Source organism: Petaurus breviceps, unplaced genomic scaffold, assembly GCF_028583685.1.
Source record: "Petaurus breviceps papuanus isolate PSGF00001 unplaced genomic scaffold, PetGlider_PUasm1.0 90845, whole genome shotgun sequence".
NCBI lineage: Eukaryota > Metazoa > Chordata > Mammalia > Diprotodontia > Petauridae > Petaurus > Petaurus breviceps.
This window is the reverse complement of record NW_027187359.1, coordinates 9434395-9461717: the sequence shown is the minus strand read 5'-3', so window position 1 is coordinate 9461717 and position 27323 is coordinate 9434395. Positions and strand designations below refer to the sequence as shown.

The following is a 27323-nucleotide window of genomic DNA, read 5'->3' as shown; positions in this document are numbered from 1 at the left end:
ATAATACATAATACTGTGTGCAGTATATCTACCACTATAGTGAATCCTTCCTGAGTGTTGCTGAAATCAGATAAGACCATCAATAAAACCCAATCCTACACACACAAAAATGCGTCTCAGGTTGTATACATATTCCTACAAAATTTATAGATAAGAAAAATTATGGAGGAAGTAAGGAAGGAGAGATGGAAGAAAGGAAGAAAGTGAGAGAAATGATTATTTCTGTCATATGTTAGTAACCAATTATTGAATTAGGACTAAAAGATTTTCCACTTCCTCCTCCAGAAATTACCTGTTGTGGGAAATCTTGGGCAAGACTTACCCTTCCAGGAAAGCTAAGATCTAATCAGAGAAAGCAAAGAAATTCTAAGTTCAGGTTAATTAGTGGATTCCTGCCCGTTGTGTTGGTCTGAGAAAATGTGGATTCTCCCTTTTGTCAGACCAGGGATATGAATATAGATAATTCTCTTTGACCAAAAATGAGTGATCCAAGTCACATATCCCAGACCCTCATTAAAATAAGCCCACCTCTCATTATAATGTCCATTCTTCTCATTACTTTTAACTAACTGGAGTTGATGTCCACTCTCAGGAATACCCACTCTTCCAAGGGTATGTAAGTGTTGAGTGGGTTCCATGAGAGACCTTTGGTCTAAGAGAAATAGCCAGATGACCATCCTTTTATTAATAATATGTTAGCATAAGTAGTAAAAAGATGAGTTACCCAGAAACTATGTCTCTCGAATTTTTTTTTATGTCAAGAAAGGAAAAAAGGAAAGAAGGATGGACAAAAGGAAGGGAGAGAGAGGGAGGGGCAAAGAGAGGAAGGGAGGGGGGAAATGAAAGAAGGGAGGAGGAAGGAAGGAAAGGAGGCAAAAAGAGATGGAAGAGGAGAGGAAGGAAGAGATTGAGAATGGAAGAAAGGATAGAAAGAAGGAAGATAGGGAAGGAAGGAATACGGGGGGGGGCAGAGGGGGGAGGAAGGGGGAAGGAAGAAAGATAGGAAGGAAGCAAATGCTTATTAAGGGTCTCCTATGTGCTAGGCACTGTGCTAAATGCCTTACAAAGATGATTTTATTTGATCCTCACAATCACCCTGGGAGCCAGGTGCTGTTGTTATCCCCATTTTACAGATGAGGAAACTGAGGCAAACAGAGGGTAAGTGATTTGCCCAGGGTCACACAGCTATTAAGCGTCTAAAGCCAGATTTCTATACATTGAGTCACCTAACTTGGGGGTCAAAGGATCTGAAATCTAAAGCTAGAAGGACCTCAGAGGCCATCATGTCCATCTTGCTCTCTTTTTACCAGTGTGGTAACTGAGACCCAGAGAGGTTTAAGTGACTTGCCCAAGGTTAAATAGGTGATAAGTGTCAGAGGCTGAATTTGAACCCAGATTTCCAGGGTTTAACCCTATACCATGCCTATCCCTTTTGTGAATAGTGATCATTATGTTGGGGAAATTCTCACTTTTCTGGGAAAGGAGAGCTCTAGATTATTCATTTCAGCATCCTATGTACTTCCTTGTGACCTTCTGTGTTCCCCCTGGTAACCGCAGGCTCTCCCTTGGTCACTTTTCACATTAAAATCTACCTCCCCTAAATGTGTTATTTCTTCCCATCAGATTGTAATCTCCTTGAGGGCAGGAACAGTTTTGCTTTGTGTATTTATTTGTGTTTCCAGGGCCTAGCACCATTCTTGATCTGTTGTAAGTTCTTAATAAATGCTTTTTTTTATTCATTCATTTATTCATGTGGACCCACTTACCAGTTGATCACTAAACATTTATGAAAAGTCTACTATATGCCAGGAACTATATATTTAAAAAAAGTCTCTACTCCCAAGTAATTTACAGTCTAATGGGGAAGTCAACATGCAGACACTGATGTACAATCAAACTGTCTACAGGTTAAATTGGAAATGATCATCAGAGGGAAGGCACTAGAATTAAGGGGAACTAGGAAAGGCTCCCAATAGAAGGTGGTATTTTAGCTGGGACATGAAGGAATCTAGGGAAGTCAGGAGGCAGAGCTAAGGAGGAAGAGCTCTCCAGGCATGGGCGAGGCACAGCCAGAGAAAATGCTGGGAGTCAGGAGAGGGAATGTCTTGTTTGTTGATGAACTGAGTCACTGGAGTGCAGAGAATGTGGGGAGGTATAGAGTATAAGAAGACTGGAAAGATGGGAGGGGAAGGGAGGAAGGGGCAGGTTATGAAGGTCTTCAAACACTACACTAAGGATTTTACATGTGATCCTGGAGGGGAAAAGGATGCATTAGAATTTATTGAGTGTGTGTGTGTGTGGAGGGGAGGGTGGCATGGTCAGACCCAGTGGTGCTTTAGGAAAATCCCTTTGGCAGCTGAAGGGAGGATGGGCTGGAGCTGCTCTGGGCAGAAGCTGTCTTCTGTAGCTCTCTCTAGTCCTGTGCTAAGTGACTGGATGTCTAAACTCATAGCAGTTTCCTTGAGCTGGGGGGTAGGAAGAAAGGAGGAAGAGGATTCCAGGAGAATAAATGGGATAAGAGTCAAAGGTAACGAAGTTCATCTTCTCTCCCTAAACAGGAATTGTAAAGATTAAAAAAAAAAAAACCCTGGCCCATCAGCTTTTTGGGTTTCAGGGGTGAGAAATGATGTGCCTAGAATAGTGTGACTTTTGGAAGAAACAGAGTGGGGGAAGCAGGGAGTGACAGAAGTCTAAGAGAAGCCTGGAAAAACCTAGAGTCTTTATGTTGTCGCTCACACACTCCTGAGGAATCCCTGAGAGCTAGGGCTGCTGTTGATGCTGGGCAGAGCCTCAGAGCCCCAGACATCCTTCCACAGTTAATTACCCCCCAGACTGGGAGAACGCAAGGCTGGGGCGGTTTTGCCACCTATTGGACATGCCTGGAAGTGCAACCCGATGGTTGTCTGCCCTTGGTTCTCCAAGAGGACGGTGACATCAGGGAGGTGATGCTGTGACATACATGTGAATTGGGTTTAAGTGAGGAAGGACTGTGCAGAGTCACCAGCCTCACTTTCTCTTCCAGAGCCAGCTGGGAGCCAGGTACAGACTGCTGGAGAAGGGGATCTTGGGACTCAGAAGGACTCAGCTCTTGCTGAGCACACCAGCAAGACTTTCACCCCTGGGTTGTGTACCCACCATGTACCAGGCATCACAAAATGACCAGAGTAGACCCATTCTCTCCTCATTTCTGGGGTCCAGAAGACACATTGCCTTAGGATGTGATAAGGGCCACATAAGCACAGAATTTTTGAGTTGTAAGAGACCTCAGCAGCCATCTCATCCAACCCATGCAGTGAAAAGAATTCCCACTTCAACATATCCCCCAAGTGGTCATCCAGCTTGAAAGACTTCTGAGGATGAATTATCTCCTCTTCTCCCCCCCCCAGACAACAGAAGTACACTGAAGGATAGCTCTAATTATTAGGAAGTTTTTGCCTAAATTTGTCTCTTTGCAACTTCTGCCCATCTCTCCTACTTGTTCCCTCGAACACCAAGCAAAGCAAATCAGGCAGAGACACCAGGGAAGAAAATAGGCCCCATGGAGCCTTCTAGTACCATTCCAATCTCACAGTCCAGGACCAGACATTTCTCCTCTCCCTTGGAGGCCGTGCATAGTGGCTTCAGAATTCTCCAGGGGAAGGCATGGAAAAAGAACTCAAATCAATTTAACTTTTATTAAGCACCTACTTATTGTGGGCAAGGGAAATATTACAATTCAAATTCTGCCCTTGAGTTACATTGACCGTATGATCACGGACAAATTACTTAATCTCTCAGTGACCCAGGCAACTCAATAAGAATCTCAGCTACAAATGAGTTGCCAACATACACGGGTGGAGGGAGTTTCCACACAGGGAGTACTTACCACTAATGAAATCACAGGTCAAGACCAAAAAAAGGAAAAAAATGAAAGGACCTGTGTTAAGTACTGGGGGGGGGGGGCGCCACAAAAACGAAGGCAAAATACTACTTCCCAGGAAGAGCCACTAGCATTTTAACTAGGCATCTTACATATACAGAAGTATACAGAAGATATAGACAAGGTAACCTTGAACAGAAGACACAGAGATTCTTGATCTTTTTGCCTCACATACCCCTTTGGCAGTCTAGTGTAGCCTATTCTCAGAATAATGTTTTTAAATGCATAAAATAAAACATATACAATTTAAAAATAGCGAATAGACAAATAGTTATAAAAATAGTTTTTAAAGCAAGTTCACAGACCACACATTAAAAAACCCTGAGGGGGGACAGCTAGGTGGCACAATGAATAAAGCACTGGCCCTGGAGTCAGGAGCACCTGAGTTCAAATCCAGCATCAGACACTTGACACACTTACTAGCTGTGTGACCTTGGGCAAGTCACTTAACCCCAATTTCCTTTACTTCCCCCCTCCCAAAAAAATCCAACCAACCAAACAAAAAAGCAACCCTGAGGGACCAGGAAAGGACCCAGAAGACGTCAAAGGAAAATAGAGATTTTAAATGGCATTAAGTGAGGAAAGAGTACATTCAAGTATGGGGGATAGCCAGCCCAAAGGTACAGAGATAGAGTATTGAGGAAAAGAATATACAAATCAAACTGACAGCTTATGATAAGGAATTTATAAGGAGATTGGAAAGGTAGGAATGAATCTGGGTACAAATGGCTTTAAATACCAAACATAAGAGTTTGTATTTGATCCTAGAGGTAATAAAGGTGCCAGTTGAGTATAAGGGAACAGTGCCTGCCTTCAAGGAGCTTACTTTGGGAACGAGGCAGGAAGGAAGAGGGGCAGTATACAACATATACTTAAGTAAATAAACATAAAGGATAAGCAAAGTAACACAAAGTAATTTTACCCACTCAATCGTTCTGATATCTCCCATGCCTCCAATGTACTCCCTCCTCACTTCCTCCTCCTAGAATTACCGTATTTCCTTAAGATTCAGTTCAAATATCTCTTTCTATATAACCCCTTTCAAAATTTTTTTATCAATGAACAAAAATTTATGTACTCTCCTCATCTTTCCTATTAAATGGAAAAGAAAAGGAACAAAGTAGGGGAGGGGCACCCTTGTAATAAATACCCAAAATCAAGAAAAAACAAATTTCTACAAATTCCATAGCCAAAAATGTATGCCTCATTCTGCATCACTTCTCTGTTGGGGAGTGGCATCATTGGTCCTCTGGAATCATGGTTAGCTATTGGGTTGATCAGAGTTCTTAAGTCTTTCAAAGTTGTTTGTCTTTATGATGTTATTGTTATTATATAACTTGTTTCCTAGTTCTGCTCATTTTATTCAGATCTTCTCAGATACATTATCATTTCTCATGGCACAATAGTATCCTGTTACATTCATATATCACAATTGGCTCAGCTATTCCTCTATATATCTGTATTTACAAGATGCACATTTATACAAGACATATATATATATATATATATATACACATACACACACATGCATACATCTTATAAATGCCTATTTACATTCATGTTGTCTCCTTCATTAGAATGCAAGCTCCTTGGGGCAGCTAGGTGGTGCAGTGAATAGAGCAGTGGCCCTGGAATCAGGAGGACCTGAGTTCACATTTGACCTCAGACACTTGACACCTACTAGCTGTGTGACCTTGGGCAAGTCACTTAACCCCAATTGCCCTGCCTACCCCCCTCCAAAAAAAAATGCAAGCTCCTTGAAAGCGACTCCTGGGGTTCCATTGAGCTCTTTTTGCTTCCCAGTACCTGGCACATAGTAAGGGCCTAATAATTATGGATTAAAGAGGAAGAGGAAGCTAACTGAGGAGCTCCAGAAAGGCCTAACATAGGAAGTGGTACTCAAACTGTGCTTGGAAGAAAGCGAGGGAGGAGATGAGGAGGAGAGGCTGCGATCCACACATGAGAATCACTTATGCAAAGGCATGCACATCCAAGGCAGAATATTGGGTACAGGAAATAGAGAGCAGGTCTGTTTGACTAGAGCAGAGAGGGTAGGAAGAGAAGTAATATGAAATAAGATAGAAAGGTAGGTGGGAGACAGATTGTGGAGGGTTTTAAATGTCAGACTGAGAAGTTTGTATTATATCCTAAATCTGTGGTCTCTAAACTTTTTGAATTATGCATCATATCAGAAAAAACACCCTTAAATATGCAACCCCTATATATATTTATTTACAAATTATGTACATATCTATTTGTACTAATATAGTATATGTAAAATACATATACATACACACATATGTATAATAAAGCATTGCATAGACCTTCTTCACCAGCTTCCTACCATCCATACTGTTGGCTCGACACTAGGGGATGGAGAAAAGGGAGGCAAAAGAAGATTTCAAAGCCCTCCCTTATTGGTCTCTAAGCAGGGAGAACTGCTGGATCTGTGGATCTTTAAGAAGGAATGACCCACTTTCTGTCCCTCTTTCAGTCAAGACTAGGGGGAAGCTTCTTGTTGAAGGGGGAGGCAGAACTGGTGGCCACTCTCTTACCATAGCAGCATGTCAACTGGTCCCAACATGTACCAAGTAGGAGCAGGACGATTCTAGCCCCCAGCTAGAGCAGGGGGTACAGCTAGGGGAGTTTGTATCCAGGTTTGTGTTTGACAGGAACATCAATCACAAGATAGTGTACATCCTTGAAGGTGAATGTTTGACTTTGAGAAATCTGGTGATATGGGGAGCTAGATAAGGGGCGGCTAGGTGGCGCAGTGAATAGAGCACCGGCCCTGGAGTCAAGAGGACCTGAGTTCAAATTCAGCCTCAGACACTTAACACAAAAACTAGCCAAACTAGCCTTGTGACCTTGGGCAAGTCACTTAACCTCAATTGCCCTCCAAAAAAAAAAGAGAAATCTGGTGATACTGGGTTCCTTTGTTGGAGCTGACTGGTGGCAGAGGGTGTTTCTGCTCTTGGAGAAGATGACCACCAGCTGAAGGATGAACCCAATCCCTTTCTGGCTGGCCGGAACACATTTATCTTTTTTTTTTTTTTTTAGCAATTGGGGTTGAGTAACTTGCTCAAGGTTACATGTCCAGGTGTTTCTGGGTGGGTGCTAAGTGTCTGAGCCCAGATTCGATCCCAGATCATCCAGACTCTGGGGCTAGTGCTCTTACTCACTGTGCTACCTGGCCTCCCAAAGAACACATTTATCTTAAGGGTAGGTGGGGCATAGTACATAAGGATGAAATGTAAAATGTTCATTCTGCAGTATCTCAAATAGCTTCATGTTTTGATGTTTAAATCTCAACCTCCTGGCATAGTGTAACAGTAGTTAGTATCGTTGCTTCTTTTAAGTTTTTCAGTCAATGTGTGCTTTCAAGAGACTTTTGTTTTAAACTTTTCTTTTGTGTGCAGTAAATAAATACCTATCCAATATTTGATTTACATTGTATATTCATTACCTTGCCACTCTTTTCTTGGGGAAGACCCTAGACATTAGACAAATCTAAGTTTTAAAGTAATACTCTCCATTCCACATTCTCCCCTACCCCCAAATTCATGGTGGTGGGGGGTGGGAGGAGGAAGGAAGTAACAAGCTAATGAATGCTAGAGAAAGAATCTGATGCTTCTAGGTGGTCATACCCCCCCCCCAAGCAAATGGGCTCCAGAACTGATAGGTCCCCTATTGTTCTTCCTTCATTCTCAAAGAGGACCAATGACATCACAAGAGTTATGTCTTGACTTGGGAGTAAATTGGATCTAAGTAAGGTAGAGTCATCAGACTCACTCTATCCTCTACAGACTTCACAGTCCAGTGACAGGTGATAAGTCAAGGTCACTGGCAATAGCCCCAGTAGGTCCACTAGTGGAAAGGAAAATGGTACAGTGCACCAGGGAGCACTTCTAATTGTTAGATGGACACTGCCAAACAATTTTTAAAACAGAAATTTAAAAATATGAAATCAAGATGAAACATACAATATTTAGTTTTTTAACTTATTAATTCTATAAAACCTTGTTTGCTCTCACTAAAGAGTAATGTGATTGAATATGCTTCATTAATTTTGAAAATCTTGGTTTAACACTTCACGATTCAGGGATTCAAGGGTCTGGTTCCAAGTTCAATTTATTTCAATAAAATACATCTTCAGCTGTCATAGCTAAAAATGATACCTCACAAAAATATGGAGCTCCAATTGGAAGAAATGAATCATTGATTGTGTTCATTAAATCATGACATTCATTTTTCAATCCCATATGCCAATTATGCAAAGGTCTTTGCTGAAATTCAGCTAATAAATTTCCTTCTTCTCTGATTTCAATCAGTTGTTCTTGCAAACTAATCAGAAGGTGTTACATTTTTGTACTTTCAACAAATGGATCCAAAACTCACTGAAATTCTGTTTGGAAGGTTTTTTTTTTAAAGATTAGAAGATCCTGTTTCCACATTTTTAAGTGTGTAGACATGAGGACTTTTTTTTTTTTAATAGATAACACCTTTATATAATGTTGGGCAACACAAGTTTAGTTTCTAAATATCTCTTGTTAATTAGGACAGGGCAGCAAGGTGGAGCACTGGGGTGAAAATAAGGAAGATATCCTCCTGAGTTCAAACCTGGCCTCAGACCTTTACTAGCTGTGTAACCCTGAGCACGTCTTTTAATCCTGTTTGCCTCAGTTTCCTCATATGTAAAATGAGCTGGAGAAGGAAATGGAAAACCACTGTAGTATCTTTGCCAAGAAAACCCCCAGTGGTGTCGTGATGAGTTGGACATGCCTGAAACAAATCAACAACAAAAATTAGAACAGCTTCATACTCTTATCAACTAATATCTCAGGGTACTGTATAAATGTAGGTGAAGATTCATCATTAAGATTAGTGGATGTAAATCAAAATTTCAAATAAATTTCTTGATAATTTTCCATCTTTTGGGGATAATTTCTTGTCAGATCTAATTAGATTGTCACTGTTTTTATCTTACAATATGACTCATACTAGGAGTAAAAAAATTTTCATCTCTGCCATGTTATCCTTGTTTTCATGTGCTGACATTATTGGTAATATCTTCAATCCATAGCTTTTTTGAAGGAATTGTTTTTAAAACACTATTTCTGTTTTGTGAAGGTTAATGTAGTTAAAACTAGATAATATGATCCACAAATCCTCCTAAATAAGTACAGGTAAACTACAACATGTCATAATACACTGAAAGTTAATGAAAAATTTACATAATTTATTATATATTTAAAAGGAACAGAAAATTGTTCATAACAGATTTGCAGTTTCATGGGCAATCATATTTTTTTCTATCATACTATGTTATGGAAATGCTTGTTTTATTCCATAAATTTAAAAAAAAGAAAAAGAAAGTTAATGCATGAATGAATGATAGTATCCCATCAACCCCTACACATGGTGAAATTCCTACTTCCCTCAGGATACCTCACATATCCTGCAAGACTATATGACATATGGACCAAGAGAGGGTTCCAGTTTTTATCCACATATTAAATATTAGTAAAGTTTAATTTCTTCCTTTTTGATAGATATATATCAATATATAAAAATATATCAAACATAAAAATATATCACACAATACACATATATGTGTATATATTCACATGTATATATGTATATAGTATGTGTATATGTATGTATAAGCATTCTGACTTACACATAGTTTGGAGACCACTGTCCTGTCCTTGACCATAGATCTAGAAAGGTCCTTCAAAGTCTCCTAGCCTAAGTCTCCCATTTTAGAGATGAAAGGCCTCAGGCCTAGAAAAGTTAAATGACTTGCCCAATGTTACACAGGTTGGGGCAGAGCCAGGGTTTAAATGCAGACTCTCTTACTCCCGGGGCACTGCACTTTCCACAGCACCACTTAAGGAAACTTGAGTTCTAAAGTTGGTTCTGCCAATAACTAGCTACATGACCTCATTTGGCAAGTCACATTCTCTCCGGGGCACAATTATTTTGGCTATAAAATAAGGACATTGGATTATGAGACAATATTTAGGATCCATCCTAGCTCTAATATTCTGCCAGTTTAGATAAAGTCTAGATAAAGAGATATTGTCTCTTCTATCCTTCCTTCCTTCCTTCCTTTCTTTTTCTTTCTTCTCCCTTTCCCTCTCTTTCACTTTCCTTTCCTTCTCCCATCTCTCCCTTTCTTCTTTCCTTTTTTTTTTTTTTTTTGGAGACTGGGTCTCCCTGTCTCTTCCCAGACTGGCAGTTCAATGACCACTCTCGGCATGGAACTTTAAACCTGCTCCATTTTTCTAACCTAGACTGGTTCCCCTCTCCTAAAGCAATTTTGTTCCCAGCAGCTCCCAGCTTTAGCCCTACTGCAGATCAGAACCTAAGCTTATCTCCCAGCCTCAGCCTCCCCCAGTTGCAAGGATTACAGAAGCACACCAACAAGCCCAGCCTCCCTTTAGTTTCTGAGAACAGCCTTATTTTTAGACTGAGGAGCTTCAGCCTGTATCAAACCAGAATAGAGGAAATTCCTGGTATCCTCTAATAGGTTGGGTTTTTATATTCAGGAAAGAGCCTGAAGTATGTGCTAGACAGGGGTGTGTTGATGCCAGGTCCAACTGGCTCAAGAAAGTCAATTGTTAAATTTTTAGTTTGAACATTATATCTCAGAAATTGGCAAATGCTACAAACCAGTGTTTAATTTATTGTTTTGTTGATTGTCTAGACTTAAGAAAGTCATGGAGAAAATATTAAAAGTACTGGGCACATGCCCCCACCCCACTCCCTGAGTTGATTGTTAAATGTTTACCGGCAACCCCCTGATACTTGGTGACGTAGTATGTGTACCATATGTGCAGAGAATATGTGTACATCCGGCTACTGTGTATTGTGTGGGTGAGACAGTACATAGGATATTAGGACATCTAATCCAATCCTCTCATTGTTAGATGATGAAACCAGAGCTCGGCAGGATGGAGTAATTTGTCCAAAGTCACATGGCTGGTTGGTTAGTGGCTTGCCCTGGGACTAGACTATAGATTTCCTAGATAGGGTCATCTGTTTAGAGATGGCAAAGACCTTACAAGTCATCTCCTTTGACCTCCTTGCTAAGGGCAGGCCTATTGCCGGCACCCTGGTAGTTCAGGTTCATTATAAGTATGAAATGAGGCACTTAAAAGTCATTGAAGAGTTAAAAAATGGTTTGCTTTGGCCTAACACAGCAAGGATACCGTGATAGTGTCTCTAAATGCCTCCTCCCTATTCTCCTTTTAGAAATGAATCTGGTCAGCAGGACCAGGAATGGTGACTTGTGTGATCGGGTCTTCAGAAATCCTCCAAGAAGCGAGGGGTCCAGCTTCTTATGGGGGGACTTAGGTGATCTGGAGCCACTATTAAAGGAGTCAGGGGCCAATCAATTCCCAGGAACAATGTTGTTGCTTTTAGAGAAAATTAATCCCTATTGCTGGGAAACAGGGAACCCTGGTCTTATCATACCTCTCATGAGAAGTCAAGGGACTTGTCCAAGGTCATCTAATGAGTAAATGGCAGAGTTGGGACTCAAACCCAGATCTTCCTTCCACCATATTATGCTGCCTCTGCAATATCTTTGTGTAAATGAAAACAGGGTCTTTGTGTGAGTGACCAGGTGTTAATAATGAGTTCAGAGTGCGGCAGTCAGAAGTTTGGGAGAGGGAAAAAAAAGCATCTCAATCTACTTCTTTCTAGGTTGGCTAGTGCAGTGAGGTGGGGAGCAGAAACCATGTGCAGATTGGTTTCATGAACTTCAGACAGAGGAGGGAGCATGTAATGTTGCCGGGTAACCAGCCCTGCAGAATGCAGTCCTGTGACCCGCCCTGACTCTGGCTCCCACCCTCTCCCTGCCCTAGAGTGGTTCTGGGGCCTAATGAGGTATAGTGGCAGCAGCTGCCAGGCAGGGTCTCCCCTCCAACGTGCAAAGCAGGGTGGCAGCATCCAGAGCCTGGGGCTCTACCCTGCTTCACAAAACATCAGCCTGGTGGCCCCATCCCTGCAGAACACAGGCAGAGAGAACAAGGCCTCCTTCACGTAGACACGGCCTTCTGCTCAGGCCCAGGCATGCACAAACACTTTGCTAGGTGCTGCTGCCCAGGATGTGGGCAAACTGGTTTGAAGAACATAAAAGTCAGCCTCATCCCTCCTCCCCCCACCCCACCCCACCCCACCCCACCCCACCTCCCTTTCCTGGACAGAGCACCAGGTGCACACCTTCAACCCCACCCCAAGGACAACTCTCCTGATGGAGATTTTCCCCAGTTCCAGCCAATGAATCTCTATAAAGAGAACTGAACCAGGGAACGGGTTCAAGTGCTTTGTTCTTCCTTAGCTGGCTACATGACCTTACAAGCCCCTTCTATGTGGGGAAGTAGAAAACTAGCTGGCTTTGGGGTCTGAAGACCTGTATCTGATGCTCGGGTATGACACAACTTTGCTGGGCTCAGTTTCATCTGTAAAAGAAGGCGATTGGACTTCACGCCCTCTGAGGCCCCTCTAGCCCTAACACCCAAGATGCCTTACTTAGGTCTCAGGTTCCTCATATGTACAATGGTGTGGAGGGAGGGAGGATGAACTCTGGTTCAGGTGACCTTGAGGCTGTCCTTCACCTCTAACAAGCTGTGATTCTGACTTTATCAATTATTGATGTCTTCCGAAGGAGAAAGGCAGAGATTCCTGTGGAGAAAACTCAGCAGAAACCCACCCCAACTCCCCCAGTTTCCAGTGAAATCAGAGAGCCAAAGTGGCTTGGAAAACCCCCTCATAGCCTTTCAGACTCTGCCCTCTGAAGAGCCCGGGCATGGGACAGATAGGGGAAGGGGGGCCTGAATTAGGGAACTGTCTACGCCAGAAGGTTCCTTGGGGCTTATCTAACCCCAAGTCCCCATTTTATGGTTGAGAAAACCCAGGACAAGAGCAAGGAAGGCATTTGCTCAAAATCACATAGGAATTCAGCAGCAATATTCATTTCAAACCCAGGTTCTTATCCCGGATACAGCATTCTTTTCACTATATACCTAAATCATGAAGATTTTGACATCGGCTTGAAGACTTATACTGGTCACCTAAGCCAGAGAGCATAAAGAAAACAACTACCAGGAAAGTGAAGAAATTCTAACTCGTCCCACTTGAGGAGAGATTGAAGGAATTGGGGGATGTTAATCCTGGAGAAGACTTGGGGTGATAGGGACATAATAGTTGTCTTCAAGTGTTTGATGGACGATTACATGAAAGAGGGATTGGATTCCTTCTGTTTGGTCTCCAGACATAAGGACAGGGAGCAAGAGATAGGAGGGGCAGAGAGATCTTCAAAAAAATTTAGGGCCAGAGATTTGGAAGAGGCCTGAGGAATCCAGATTTGTCTAAGGTCACACAGCCAGTAAGTGGCAGAACCAGCCCTAGAACTGGAAGGAACCTTAAAGGACATCTAGTCCAAACTCCTCTCATTTTACAGATAAGGAAACTAAGGCCCAGAGAAGTTTATCCAAGATCACACTGATAGTAAACAGCAGAGATGGAATTTGAACACAGGACCACTAACTCCAGAATCATTTCTTCTTGCTTCTACTTGCTGGGTACATTGTTAATACATACTATTTAGCATGTATACTTTACACCTGATGGTTAATGAGACACTGAGATTCCAATAACAATCCCCCCTTTGACTATATTACAAGTGAGAGGCTGGCATCTCCATTGAGATCTGTATGTCTTCAAGTGAATTAGTTACCTCTGCCTGAAATTTCAGGAAGTGGAGCCTGACAAGGGAACATGAGGCCTCCCACGTTTTTCTAGAGAGATAAATGCAATCACAGAACAAGCAAAATTTAACTAAGGGGTGAACGGAAGTGGGAAAGGAGAGTGGACACTTCTATTACTGAGAAATGTATGGTTACTGACATGGATAGAGAGAGAAAAGGGAGCATAAGGTTTCTCACCTGGGAGACTTTTCATTGCAGCTGGTTCTGAAACAAGATGCACCGAAAGTAAACTGAGGGTAGGAGGATCCCAGCAGAATCATCAAATTCACACTGGAGGCAATGGTGTGCTGGTGAATGTTTAACAGCCATCTCTCTGCTGGGGGGGAAGGAAGTCACAACACACTTTTGACTTCAATCTACAAAACAACAAATCAAGCTGTGATTTGCAGTGTTTGCTGATTTCTGAGGTGTAAATGCTGAATTTAACCATTCTCTCTCACAAGCCACTACGATTTGGCTCTACCACAGCCATGGCTGGAAGGGACCATCATGCCGTCTGTAGTGGAAATGCAAATTTAAAGATCTTCCCTGCCCCTAGGCTAAAGTGCACCTGGAGCCTGGGGTGGGAGGCTTGTTTTTCAGTTGATAACTTCTTGATTGGCCAGTGAGTCAATAAGGTTGTTACATTCTCTGAGCCAGGAGAAGGCTATATAAGCCCTGATGTGTAGCTTTATTTTGGGACTCACTTTGAGAAGTGTTCTGTGATTTGATCTGAATTCTGGGAAGCCGTTGTTGAGAGTCCCCCGGCTTTGAAAAACCCAGATGTGGAAACCCAGATGTTGACTGGGTATGGATGTAATGGTTGGACAGTTTGGAAAGCTGTCTACTTGATCTGTTAATATCTTGATAATTCTGTCTGTATATTTTAAAGTTTGGGGTGCTGACCTTTTTCCCCTGAACAAGGTAAATGATATATGTCTGACTGATTAAAGTAAGCTTGTTAACCCATTTTGAGTTGCTTTCCTTTAACAAAGCAGATCCAAGAACTTGTATGGGCAGCAAACCCTGAGGACGCGCTTGGGGTGCTTGCTGCTACACCGTCCAACCCCCTCATTTTATAGATGAGGAACAGAGTTAGTGGCCCATCCTAGGTCACACACATAGTAAGTAGCGGGGTCAGGATTCGAACCCAGGAGCCTGGGATTCTAAATCCAGCATTCTTTTCACTGACCTATAATTCCTCAGCAAGCCTAGGTTTAAATAAAGAAGACTCAGGTTTAAATCCTGGAATGACTGTTCACTACTACTTGTCATTTAATACCTCTAGATCTCCATTTCCTTATCTGCAAAATAAGAAAATTGAATGAGATGACTCACTAAGGACCCTTCCCATTCCTATAAATATAAATATATATGCACACATACACGTATGTATATGTACACATATACACACCTACATGCATATATGCATGTGTACACACACACATACATATACACGCACATACACCCCATGGTAGTGGTAGACACTGTAGTCTTTTGGCTGTTGTCCCCCAAAAGGGCAACTCAATGGTGGAATCAGGAACACTAGAGGGAGCCAGTCACCTGCTTTCGAAATGCTCCCGGTCCTCAGGCTGATAAATCAGGTCAGTTCACCTTCCCTGCCTGTTCTTCCAAGCTTAACTTGAAAGACAGGAGTGATGCAGCTTTACTGTGAAGAATGATCTGAACACGGCCCCATAGCAAGAAGACTGTGGTATCCATCGGCCCTTAGGAGCCATTGTGCCGAGTCACAATGCCTGGTAGGTAGCAGGCCCCTAATAAATGTTTATGGATTGACTTGACCATAGAATCACAGATCTAGCGTTGTGTGGGGCCTTCAAGGCCATCCAGTTCAAGCCCCTTATTTTACAGATGAGGAAGCTGAGGCCCCAGGAGTCTTACAGGTAGTAAATCACAGAGGCAGGATTTGAATACACGTCCTCTGACTCTATGAGCGGTGCTTTTTCTACTGTGTGGTGTCACAGGTATCAGTATGGCCCACTTGCTTGAATCACGCTTCCCTTTTAGGTTCTTAACACTTACTCCCTTGCATAGCTTTGGAGTGGCCATGTTTCATGATTTATGTTTATCTGCTGTTCCATGAAATCCATTAATTTGTCTAAATTCTCCATTAACTTGCTGTTATTTCTTCCTGATAAATCTTTTTTTTTTTTTTTAAAGGGTGTGGGGTGAGGTCTGGACTTGTGATTTCATCAGTTTAAGGAAGTCCTGATAAGAAAACTCTACTAATACAATCACCAACTCTGTTCCAACTGATGGTCAGAGAGCTGCCTGGAACACTGAGAAGCTCTGACTTTTCTAAGGTCATAAAGCTTGTAAATAGAAGTGTCATTTGAAGAGATTTGAATCCAAATCTCCAAGTCTAATAGTCTTGCCACATTGCCCACTGCCCTTGTGCTTGGGGAGATTCCCACTCTTTTCAGGAGAAGAATATTCTGACTCCAAATCCAGGTTTCTTTCTAGGGTAGAATGAAGGTATTTGCTCAGCCTGAAACTGCTTGTACTCCTCAGAAGCACTTAAACCCAATTTAGTTCCCAACTCTGAAGCTAGCCTTCTGTCTGTCATGCCATGTAACTCATCCATGTTACTTCTTACAAAAAATTCTCAAGTTTACCCCTGGATGTATCCAGGAATGCTCTTTGGAGTCAGTGTGGCATGGTGGGAAAACACCAGACAGAACACAGAAGCCCTATGTTATAACCTCACTTTTGTCACTAACTTGCTGTGTGACTTTGGACTAATTACTTAACCTCTCTGGGCTTGCTTAACTTTTAATTTTTTTGCTTTTTGGAGGGACAGTTGGGGTTAGGTGACTTGCCCAAGGTCACATGACTAGTAAGTGTTAAGTGTCTGAGGTCAGATTTGAACTCAGGTCCCCTTGACTCCAACACAGGTGCTCTATTCACCGCACCACCTAGCCGCCCAGGCCTTACTTACCTTTAAAATGGGGCACTTGTACTAAATGATCTCTAAAGTCCTTTCCATTCCTAACATTCTACAATTTTTTATTTCAGTGAATTCAAAATCTCATCTATGGGAATACCCCATCCAATGAGGCCCCTCTCACCACATCAGAGTACCTTCTCATTCTTTGTAATTCCTGACCTTGTCTTCTCATAAATCTTTGGTAGTAGATCTATCCATCACCCCAGAGGCTTTTTTTCCAGGGTCTATATGTTTGCTAGCATCCCTGGGATATCAGGGGAGCCCTTAGGCTGCCCCATTGTGCGTTCCTCACTCTCACTGTATGACTGGCACACTTCCTTTTCTGATCCCACATTTTCTGGATGGCATCTTTCATACCACTTCAGCATTGGTAATGAACGACAACCTATTTACCTATTGCCTCCCCCAAGAAAAAGTGAACTCCATACGACTGCAGATCGTTCTTTGTATCCCAGAACCTGACACAGGGTCTCAAACACTATAGATGCAAACCAATGCTTGCAGAATGAATGAATGAAGTGAATTAATAAATGGCTACATCTTCTTCCTTCTCCAGATCTTCTCCTCCAAACTCAAGCTGCATGGTACAGTTTAAAGAGTGTGGGTCCTGGCATCAAAGGCCCTAAGTTTAAATCCCACCTGTGATGCTTACCACTCTGTAGGACCCTAAGCAAGTCATTGGGCCCAATTTCCTCATCTCTTGGACTACGATGGCTTTAGAGATGGCTCTACATTTATGATCTTTGGGGAGTATAATGCTCAGCCTCCCCTCCCCCCCATCTGTTTCTTCATTGCCCTTCAGGCCGCCCACAATTTTGATTCTTTGGAGTCTGTGGTGCTGCATGACTCAGAGCTGAGCAGCAGCACCAGGGAAACGTGTGTTAGAAACAATGGGTTTGGGGATCATCAAGCAGTTGGAAATTGTAGCGAGAGCTCTGCTCCAGGCTCGTCCTATTCTGCAGTTTTGTTTGTTCTAGCTTTATCTCTTCCCAGCTTTAAGAATTGCTGCTCAGTCCTAGAATCCGGGTAGGGGTGGTGGCTGTTTTCAAACCTTTGCTTAAGCCATCAATTCCCTTCATGATTTTATAAACCTTTACCCTTGTGCTCTCTTTACCAGTGCAAATAATAAGATGTGGCTCTTACAGTTGGAGAGTCCTAAGTGTTTAATCCTTCTTCAAAGGAAACCATCCCCACCTCCCTTGGAATTCCCTTCTCCAGATAGCCTAGCCTACAAAGGCTTCTCATGACACAGAGGGCAAGCAGAACCTCAGCTGATGATAACAAAATAACAATAACTAACATTTCTATGGCTCTTTCAGGTTTGCAAATATATCACTTTATCCTTACTACAACCTCAGGAGGTAGGTGCTATTATTATCTACATTGAACAGAGAAGGAAACTGAGACTGACTGAGGTTAAGTAACTTGCCCAGGGTCACATAACTACTAAGAATCTGGGACTGGATTTGAACTCAGATCTTCCTGATTTCAGGTTCAGTGTTCTTGGAAGGGGAGGAGGAGGAGGAAGGAGAGCAGGAAGAGAGGAAGACATGGAGGAGGGGAGGAAGAAGCAGAGGAGGAAAAGGAGGGAGAGGAGAAGGAGGAGGACGGAGAGGAAGAGAAGGAAGTTGTGGTTATGTGGGCCATGTTGTTATCACTACCATCATCAAAAGTTAAGGCAGCTAGGGGCAGTGGAGAGAGTGCTAGGCCTGAAGTCAAAGCCTTCCTGAGTTCAAATCTGGCCTTAGAGGGGCAGCTAGGTGGTGCAGGGAATAGAGCACTGTCCCCGGAGTCGGGAGGGCCTGAGTTCAAAGCCAGCCTCAGACACTTAACTTACTAGCTGTGTGACTTTGGGCAAATCACTTAACCCCAACTGCCCTCCAAAAATCAAAAAAGAAAAAAATTTGGCCTCGGACAGTTACTAACTGGGTGACTCTGAGCAAGTCACTTAATCCTATTTGCCTCAGTTTCCTCGTATGTAAAATGAGCCAAATAAGGAAATGACAGACCAGTCCAGTATCTTTACCAAGAGGACCCCAAAAGGACTCACCAAGAGTTGGACACAACTGAACAACAACGACATCAAAAGGACTGTTAAAGTTCCTGTTGGAGTAGAGTAGCTATGTTAGAGGGTTCTTCCCTCTCCTTTGGGAGGTTTACTTACTACCGAAGAGGTAAAAGGTATCCAGGCCTCACTTTACACAGATAAATGTTGCTGGTGAAGGGGGTGGTCCTTTGTTTTCAGAGAGGACCAATGGCATCACAATGCTGGGCTATGGCTGATGTCTTGACTCACATGTGCATTGGATTTAAGTGAGGCAAAATTGAATAAAATCATCTGCCTCACTCTCTTTTCCAATCATTGAAGTCCAGCAGCAAGACAAAAGTCAATCTGACTGGCAATGGCCTGGGATGCAATGGATTGGTGATATGTTGCAAATGTTGACATTACCTATGAGGAAAGGCATAGCAGGGAAGAGTCCATTTCCTGACTAAGGATCTGAATCTGGTTCTACTCTCCCTGCTCCCTTGCCACTTATTAGAGAAAAATGGGGATTAAGATAAGAAAGAGAAGACAATGGATTTACACTAGGAGGGACATCTTTCTGTCTCTTTTTGCATCCCTAATGCTCAGCCCAGGGTTTGGCCAGTGTTAAACCTAGTTGGTTGACTAGGATGGAAGAGAATGTCACTACTCTCCCAACCCAAGCTTAAGGGACCATTTCTTAACACAAATGCTCTTTGGGTCACTTGCTGGAGGTATTCATATAGCTGAGTGGAGGAAGAAACTCCGGAGCATTTCAATTCAATTCAGGCAAGATTAAATAGCTCTAAGGGAAGGGGAAGAAAACAGCATATTCAGTGGTGTCTAGTGAGGGAGACAGTCATTTGTTTGGTTAGAATTTATTTAGCACCACTATGTACCAGGTGAGAGGCAACCTGGCAAATATAGAGAGCCAATCACAAGGTCAGGAAGACCTAGGTTTGAGACCTATTTCTGATACAGATAGTATGTGACCCCTGACAAATCACTTAATTTCTCAATGACCCCAGGCCACTCTCTAAGACTACAAGTATATGAGTACTGGAATGTGCTTGGTAGAGAGAATTTATAGAAGAAGGAGGAGGAGGAAGAGTTAATATTTATATAACCAATATGTGTCTGTGCTAAGTACTCTACAATTATTATCTTGTTTGATCCTCGGGAAGGAGGTGCTGTTTTATTCCCATTTTACAGGTGAGGAAACTGAGGTAGGCAGATGTTAAGTGATTTGCCCAGTGTCACAAATTTAAACCAAGGGGAGATTTGAACTCAGGTCTTCCTGACTTCAGACCCAGAGCACCACCTAGCTGCCCTACCAATGAACTTATAAGTCTAGTGTGAAATAAAAATATACCAGACACCATGATAGGTGTTAGTGATACAAAACAAACAACAACAACAAAAACCATCTTGTCCTCAAGAAACTTACACTCTACTGTCAATAGTAGCTAATTTGAGGATTGGAAAAGTATTAGCCACTAGGGAAAGCTGGGGAGCAGGAAAGGTTTACTCTAGGAAGTAGCCCCTGAGTAAAGGAAGCTGTAACAGTAAAGGAAGGCGGTAGTTTTCTAAGAGATTGAAGTGAGCACAAGTGATTGCGTACTCAGAGACATAGAGACAGGTCATGGATTGTAGAACAGTGTGACTAGAGCACAGAGTGTGTGAAGAGTTAGGCTGTAGAAGAATGGAAGTTCCTTGAGGACAAGCATTGTTTTAATTTATACCTTTGTGACTTGTACAAACTGATGCAAAGTGAAATGAGCAGAACCAGGAAAACACTGTTCACAGTATCAGCAACATTGTGTGATGATCAGCTATGAATGACTTGGCTCTTCTCAGTGATACAATGGTCCAGGACAAGCACAAAGGACTCATGAAGGAAGACATACCGGGATTCAGATAAAGAACTGCGGAACTCTTAGTGCAGATCGAAGCATACTTTTCTCACTTACTTTATTCTTTTTCATGGTTTTTTCTCTTTTGATCTGTTTCTTCTTTCACAACTATGACTAATATGGAAATATGTCTTACATGATAGCACATGCATACCCTATATCAAATTGCTTACCATTTTAGGAAGAGGGGAGGGGAGGGAGAAAAATTTGGAACTCAAACTCTTGTAAAAATGAATGCTAAAAATTGTCTTGACATGTGATTGGGGGAAAAAATAAAATATTATTTAAAAATGTATGTCTTTGTATCCCAAGAACTTACTACCTACCAGTCACATAGTAGGCCTTTCATAAATACTTACCGTATTGAAGGAGAGTAATGTGAAATGTTTGTAAAGTTAGACTGGAGTCAGGCTATAAATACAAAGGCAGGTTGTGAATGCCAAGCTAAGGTATTTGTATTTTACTTAGGAGGCAATGGGGACCCACTAAAGATTATTGAGTAAGGTAGTGGCCCTTTTAGGGAGTGACTAGGCTTTGGAAAGATTGTTTTGGCAGTTATTTGGAGGATGGTCTGAAAAGGAGAGAGCATGGAGGGGGTGGGGGGCAATTAGGAAGCTATTGCAATATTTTAGCCAAAAGGTAAGGATGGTATGAATGAGGGGGACAATTACGGGAGTGGAAAGAAGGCGATGAATGCAAGAACAACTTAATGACTTTGGGGTGTCCATATTTATGGACATATCTCATACCTATCAAATATATACACAAATAACTCTAAATATAAGGTGGAGTGTGATAATGCATGAGGTACTAAAATTGTTCTCAAAGTTCATAGGAGGAAGAGACTATTTCTGGCTGGGAGGATAATAATAGCTGACATTTGTACAATGCTTTAAAGTTTCCAAAGCCCTTTATATACATTATCTCATTTGATCTTCACAAGAACTCTATTGAGGGTGGGTATGACAGGTATTACCGTATTATCCCCATCTTATAGATGAGGAAAGTGAAGCTCAGAGGTATTAGGTGCCCACAGTCACTGGGCTAGGGTGAGAGGAGGAATTACCCCAAAGCTATCTCGGCACCAAGCATTGAACTCTTTCTCCTGAACCTTGCTACTCCAGCGGAAGCTTCTTGGAGAGGTGGCATTTGAGCTGAGCATTGAAAAGCTGATCAGACACCAAAAGGAAGGCATTCCAGGGCCGAGAAACAGCATGAGCAAATACACTGAGGGAGGAAATCAGGAGACATGTTAACGCTGTCGACTACTGCAGCTTGGCTAAAGCACGGGGAAATGTGAGAATAAGGTTGGAGACAGATAGTAGGCTTTGAATACCTACCAAGCTTAGGAACTGGACCTTATCCTATAGACAATGGGCGGCCATTGAAGATTTGAGAGCAAGGGATGGTGTCACCAGACCTGTGGATTAGGAAGAGCTAGGCAATGTATTAATTAGGCAATGGCACTGGGTTGTATGGGGTGGGAGTGGGGGTTGGGGATGGAGCTAGAGGGAAAGAGACTATTTATTGGACTACCGCAAGAATGAGAGCAGAGTGAATGGAAAAGGGCAGAAATTGGAAAATAATTTTAATTAATTTTAAAACATTTTAATAGAATTCAATTCAGTTCAAACTAAAAAGCATTTATTAAGCACCAGGCACCACACTGGAAAGACAAAACCAAAACTAGTTCCTACCCTCGAAGAGCTTACATTCTACTAGAATGAAGATGCCTAGGTAACTGACCAGGTGAGGGAGTGGTGAGAGAAAGGGAGGGGTCAATGATAATACAGGTTCTGAGTCTGGGTGACTGGGAGAATTAGGGTGCCATTAATAGAAATAGAAAAGTCAAGGGTGGAGCAGACTTGGTCAGGAGGTAGGGAGGGAAGGCAATGACTTCTCCTTCAGATATGTGGAATTGGGGGTATGCAGAAAGAGTTCAGGACCTAGGATGGGGCTAGAGATTCAAGCGTGGAAGTCATCTCCAATGGAAACAATAGCTGAAGTCATGGATGTATGATCCTGCTCCGTGTCTGGGAAGTGGGGTCACTAGAAGGTGCTGAGCATAGGGAATGTTGGATCAGGGCAGAGAACCAAGGGACTTCCCCTCAGGTAAAAGGCTTCTTCAAACCCACTCCCTGGGAGTCTGCAACTCAGCCCTTCTGCCTATGTTGAAACTCAGAGATACCCACTGGGAATGAAACTTCTCTCCCTCTCTAACCAGCTTGGGTTTATGTATATTCATTCTGCATATGTATGTGTGTATACACACACACACACACACACAAATATATAAACACACACATACAATACATGTGTATATACACATATTCTTGCTGTCTCCCCATTAATACATATATGCATACGTATTATATACATGTATATTATATACATGTAGGTATATTAATGCATATACATGATATCCATGAACCATCTATATGTAATATCCATATGTGTATATGTTATATGTGATTATTATCTCCTCCCACTAAAATGTAAACTCCTTGAGAGCAGAAGTTGTTTTAGTCTTTGTATTTTTATCCTCAGCTCCTAGCACAGTGTCTGACTTAATAAGTACTTGTTGGTTGATTGACTGATGTCTGAACTTTAAGAGGCCAAACTGCTTGGGCCAGTACACTTCTACTTTTGGCCCCACCCTCCTCAGTAAATCTCCCAACCCCTCACCCATTACTTTGTGGTTGGCATTGGCCCCAGAACTGGTCACCCTTCTTTTCTCTGTGCCAGGGCCACCTTATACAACCCCATAGTTCAGGAACCCTGTGCCCTTTCTCACCTTGTACCTTTTATCTCATGATTCCATCTCTCCAAATTACCCAAGAGCATTATCATAGGTGGAGTAATAGATAGATTTCTGGGCCTGGAGTCAGGAAGATTTGAGTTCAAATCCAGCTGAGTGACCCTTGGCAAATCCCTTAACCTCTACTTGCTTCAGTTTCCTCAGCTGTAAAATGGAATAACATTAGCATCTGCTTCTTCAGGTTGTTGTGAGGATCAGATGAGATATTTGTAAAGTGCTTAGTACAATGCCTGGCATATCAGAGATATTTAATAAATGCTTGTTCCCTTCCTGTTGATAAATCCAGGAAATATAAAATGAGCTATAAAATGATGAGGGTAGCAATAATAATTATATTTCTATCTGATTTTGTCGCACTATATTGAAAGTCCCAAAAAGGAAGAGGAAAAGGAACAGATGGAGAAAACAGGATCTAAGATTGAGAGCTGGACAGTACCTTGGAGATCATCCAGGACAATCCCCTCGTTTTCCAGATAAGGAAGCTGGTGACTGGTCTAAGATCATACGACTAATAAATGGCGAGCCAAGACTCAGACGAAGGTCCTCTGACCCCAAGGTCAGTCTGTTGTTTCCTCTACACCACACTTGGATGGGACAAAGATGGCGGTGTAGGTGGCAGTGGATGAGACAGGAGAAGAATGAGGATTAGGAGGAGAAATGTTCTAATGTGAAGAGTTCATGGTAGCCAGTGAAAAAAGAAATGGATGAAAGCAAAGGGAACCATTCTGCTCTGGGTCAGCAGGATGGGATCAATACGGAGTGACTCAGGCTTTGTGACATATATATGGTTGGGTTCCCCTGTGCAGTGAGGACAATTAAAAAGAGAGCATGACACAGACTGAGCTGTCAACCACTTCCTCAGATGGAGAATAAGTCAATTCATGAGATACCCCAAGGGCTCTACCATCAGCTTGCTTACAGGGTTCCCTCCTGGGCACTGAGTCTCAAGTGATGCTTACTGGGGCTGTGTTGAAGGGATACATCAATAGAAGCAGGACACCAGATAAGGTGATCTCTCAGGTCTCTTCAAACTCTTAGTCACCCTTGAAGCCTAGCCTTTGCCCTACTCACCTCACCCAAGCTACAGCAGGGCCAGGGGCTCCCGGCTTCCCAAGTTACTGACATTGGGGGCTTCTAGAAGGTGCACATTCACACCACACTGAGTACTTGCGCCCCCTCATCAATTCCTTTACTACCCTACTTCCAGACCTCTCCATTGTAGGAATGGGAAGTCGAGTTGCCTAGACCTGTTCCAAACTGTGGCAGACATACCAGGGGATTTCCAGGAGTGGGACCAGGGTGAGTATCTCTTCTTCTGATCTCCATTCTTCCACCTCTATTTTCCTTCCTTAATAGGTACTCCAGGATTCAGTGGAAGAAGGTTCTATTGCTATTTGGACAATGACTAGGTCAGGTGGTTCTATCTACACAGTCCAGCAAGAAAATAGATAAAATTCAGTTTCAGGCCAGTGTTGTGATCCATCATCTCCAGTTATTTCCCAGTTGCCTATAAACTCCCAACCATTTTTTTTTTTTGCTCTTCCAAATGTTTCATCTTGGGTGTATTTTAAGGGAAATGCAACTCTGCTTCTGATTCATACCCGCTGAGCTCATCAAAACCAGAATGATTTGGTAAGAGCTGCTGGGTTTACTGGATGCCTTCTGGGATCTTTAAAGCATGTTTTTCCTAAGAAACAGGAAGTTGAATTTCAACAGGGGAAGTAGGCAATTTGCACAGCTCTACATCTGAATGCTCACCAAAAAAAAAAAAAAAACCAAAACCTGGACTGTCTGTAGGGGATGTTTATATTACAAACCCCTCCTGTACCTCCCAACTTTGTCACAGATCAGGCACTGAAGGTAGAGACCCCAAAAGGGGACCTGTAAGAAGATTTATATAGGCTACTGTTGGCTAACTAATAAAGACCTCTCCTCCAAGGACCCAAAGACTCCTGAGAACCATATAAATTGTAGGGTTTTCTCCTCCATCCATTCCAGGTAGAAGTCTTCTCCAAGCCTATTTCCTGGGAGCCAGATAGGAATTCCATAGTCTTCCTTGACCTTGACCTGGAGATTCCTGAGGATGACCTAGCTTTAACAGTCCAAACTGACTGGCCTAGACCACCTTCCCATTTGGCCATACCCACTTCAATAAATCTCCCATCCTCTCATCTCTACCCATTATTCATGGTTTACTGTTTACTGGGGTTGATATCATTCACAGCACTGGAAGCCTTGCTTTTCTTTATACCAAGACTACTTGTTCACTCCCTATTATCTTATCTCACATCTCACCTAAGAAACTGGTGCCTCTTCTCACCTAGCAACACTTCATGATGCTATCTCTGCCATTTACTCTCTGTGTCTTTGGGTAAGTCACTGAACTGTAGGTCTCAGTTTTCTCTTTTGTAAAATAAAGGGGCTGGACTCAATCGGAAAGCTGCCTCCCAAATCTAAATCTGTGATCCTATTATCTCTGAATCACATAAAAACATGGCCCTGATGATCTTCCTGGAGGTTGGAGGTCAGCTGAGATACTATAAAACTGGGAGGGGTGGGGGAGGAGAAGGGAAGGGGTGAGGAGGAGGACGTAACACAATTCCCCCCAAGTTGACCATAGGCCTCTCAGATCCCAGTCCCATGCTATGAGACCATCTCCAAGCTGGAATTCTGGCTTATCTATGTACCAAGGGAGATCAGCCCTAGTGGGAAGCCATTTCAACCACAGAACAGTGGGAACACAGAAACCACATAGGCTACAAACCAAGTCCTTATAAAGAAGTAGACTTCATAAGCAGCAGTGTTCACTCCAAACCACTGAGATTTCCTCTATAAAGCCTTCCTTGACCCTCTGATTCTCATGATTTCTCCCATGTCCATCCACCTTCCTTTCACACACACACACCCCACACTGGAAATGATTCCTTCCTCTTGTGAGCTCTCGTAGTACTTTGTAACTTTGCCCTGAATAAATCTCTTCTGCAGATTTGTCCCTTTCATTTAGAAAATGAAAGACCCCATAGCTTCTAATGACTCTTGTATCTCTAAATCTATATTCCCATGATTAAATCACCACTAAGGTCCTATTCATCTCTAAATACTGGGATCTTATGAGCCCTCAGGAACCTCAATTTTCTCACCTATAAAATGGGAGAAAGGAGATGATATCTCTGGTCTTAAATTTTCTCCTCTGTAAAATTAAGAATTTGCAAAAGATGATAGCCTTTAAGGTCCCTTATTAAATCCTTTAATAAACCTTTGATCTCTCTCTTGGCCTCAATTTTCTTATTTCTAAAATAGAAGTGGGGAAGAAAGTGTCTACATGATCAAAAAGGTCCTTCTGAGCCCAAAAGTTGATTTTATTACTTTTGTGTACGTCCACATGCTATTTTGGTTCCTACTTATAAATGTACATGTCTCATCCAAGTTTAAAGCATAAACTTCTTGAGGTGGAGGGTCTTAGGGTCATAGGAATTTAGGCCAAGAAGGGGCCTTTGAGATAAGATTCAATTTAGAAATGAGGAAACTGAGGCCCAGAATGGAAGCTACTTGACCACAATCATCTTCTAGGTAGTAAAGTTTAGAACTCAGAATGGAACCCAACTTTTCTGTATCTCATTCATCTCTGTATCGCCCTCTTAGCAATGGACCTTGGACATTATTGGCATTCAATAAGGTCTCTATTTTTAGGAGTGGTACCAGCAGCCTCCCACAGAGTCTTTGAGTTGGAAGAGTCCTCAGAGGCTACTCAGGAATCCCCTCCACAACTGACCCAACAAGAGTACCCAATCTTGGCAAAGATTTGGAAATTAAGGAGATGTCCATCAATTGGGGAATGGTTGAACAAGTTGTGGTATATGAATGTAATAGAATACTATTGTTCCATAAGAAATGATGAGTAGGCAGGCTTCAGAAAAACCTGGA

General features: G+C 42.4%; 2 long non-coding RNA genes across 2 annotated transcripts; one reads left to right on the top strand and one right to left on the bottom strand.

Moving 5' to 3' along the window:
- The first annotated feature begins 15305 nt into the window (after positions 1–15305).
- On the top strand, positions 15306–25691 carry LOC138149266 (uncharacterized). The gene is made up of 4 exons (XR_011165271.1): positions 15306–15434; positions 23768–23955; positions 24622–24698; positions 25398–25691. It is a non-coding gene; the product is annotated as an uncharacterized lncRNA (long non-coding RNA).
- LOC138149268 (uncharacterized) lies at positions 21488–23972 on the bottom strand. The gene is made up of 3 exons (XR_011165272.1): positions 23836–23972; positions 21922–22001; positions 21488–21808 (listed from the first exon to the last, which is right to left on the bottom strand). It is a non-coding gene; the product is annotated as an uncharacterized lncRNA (long non-coding RNA).
- Positions 25692–27323: the final 1632 nt, after the last annotated feature.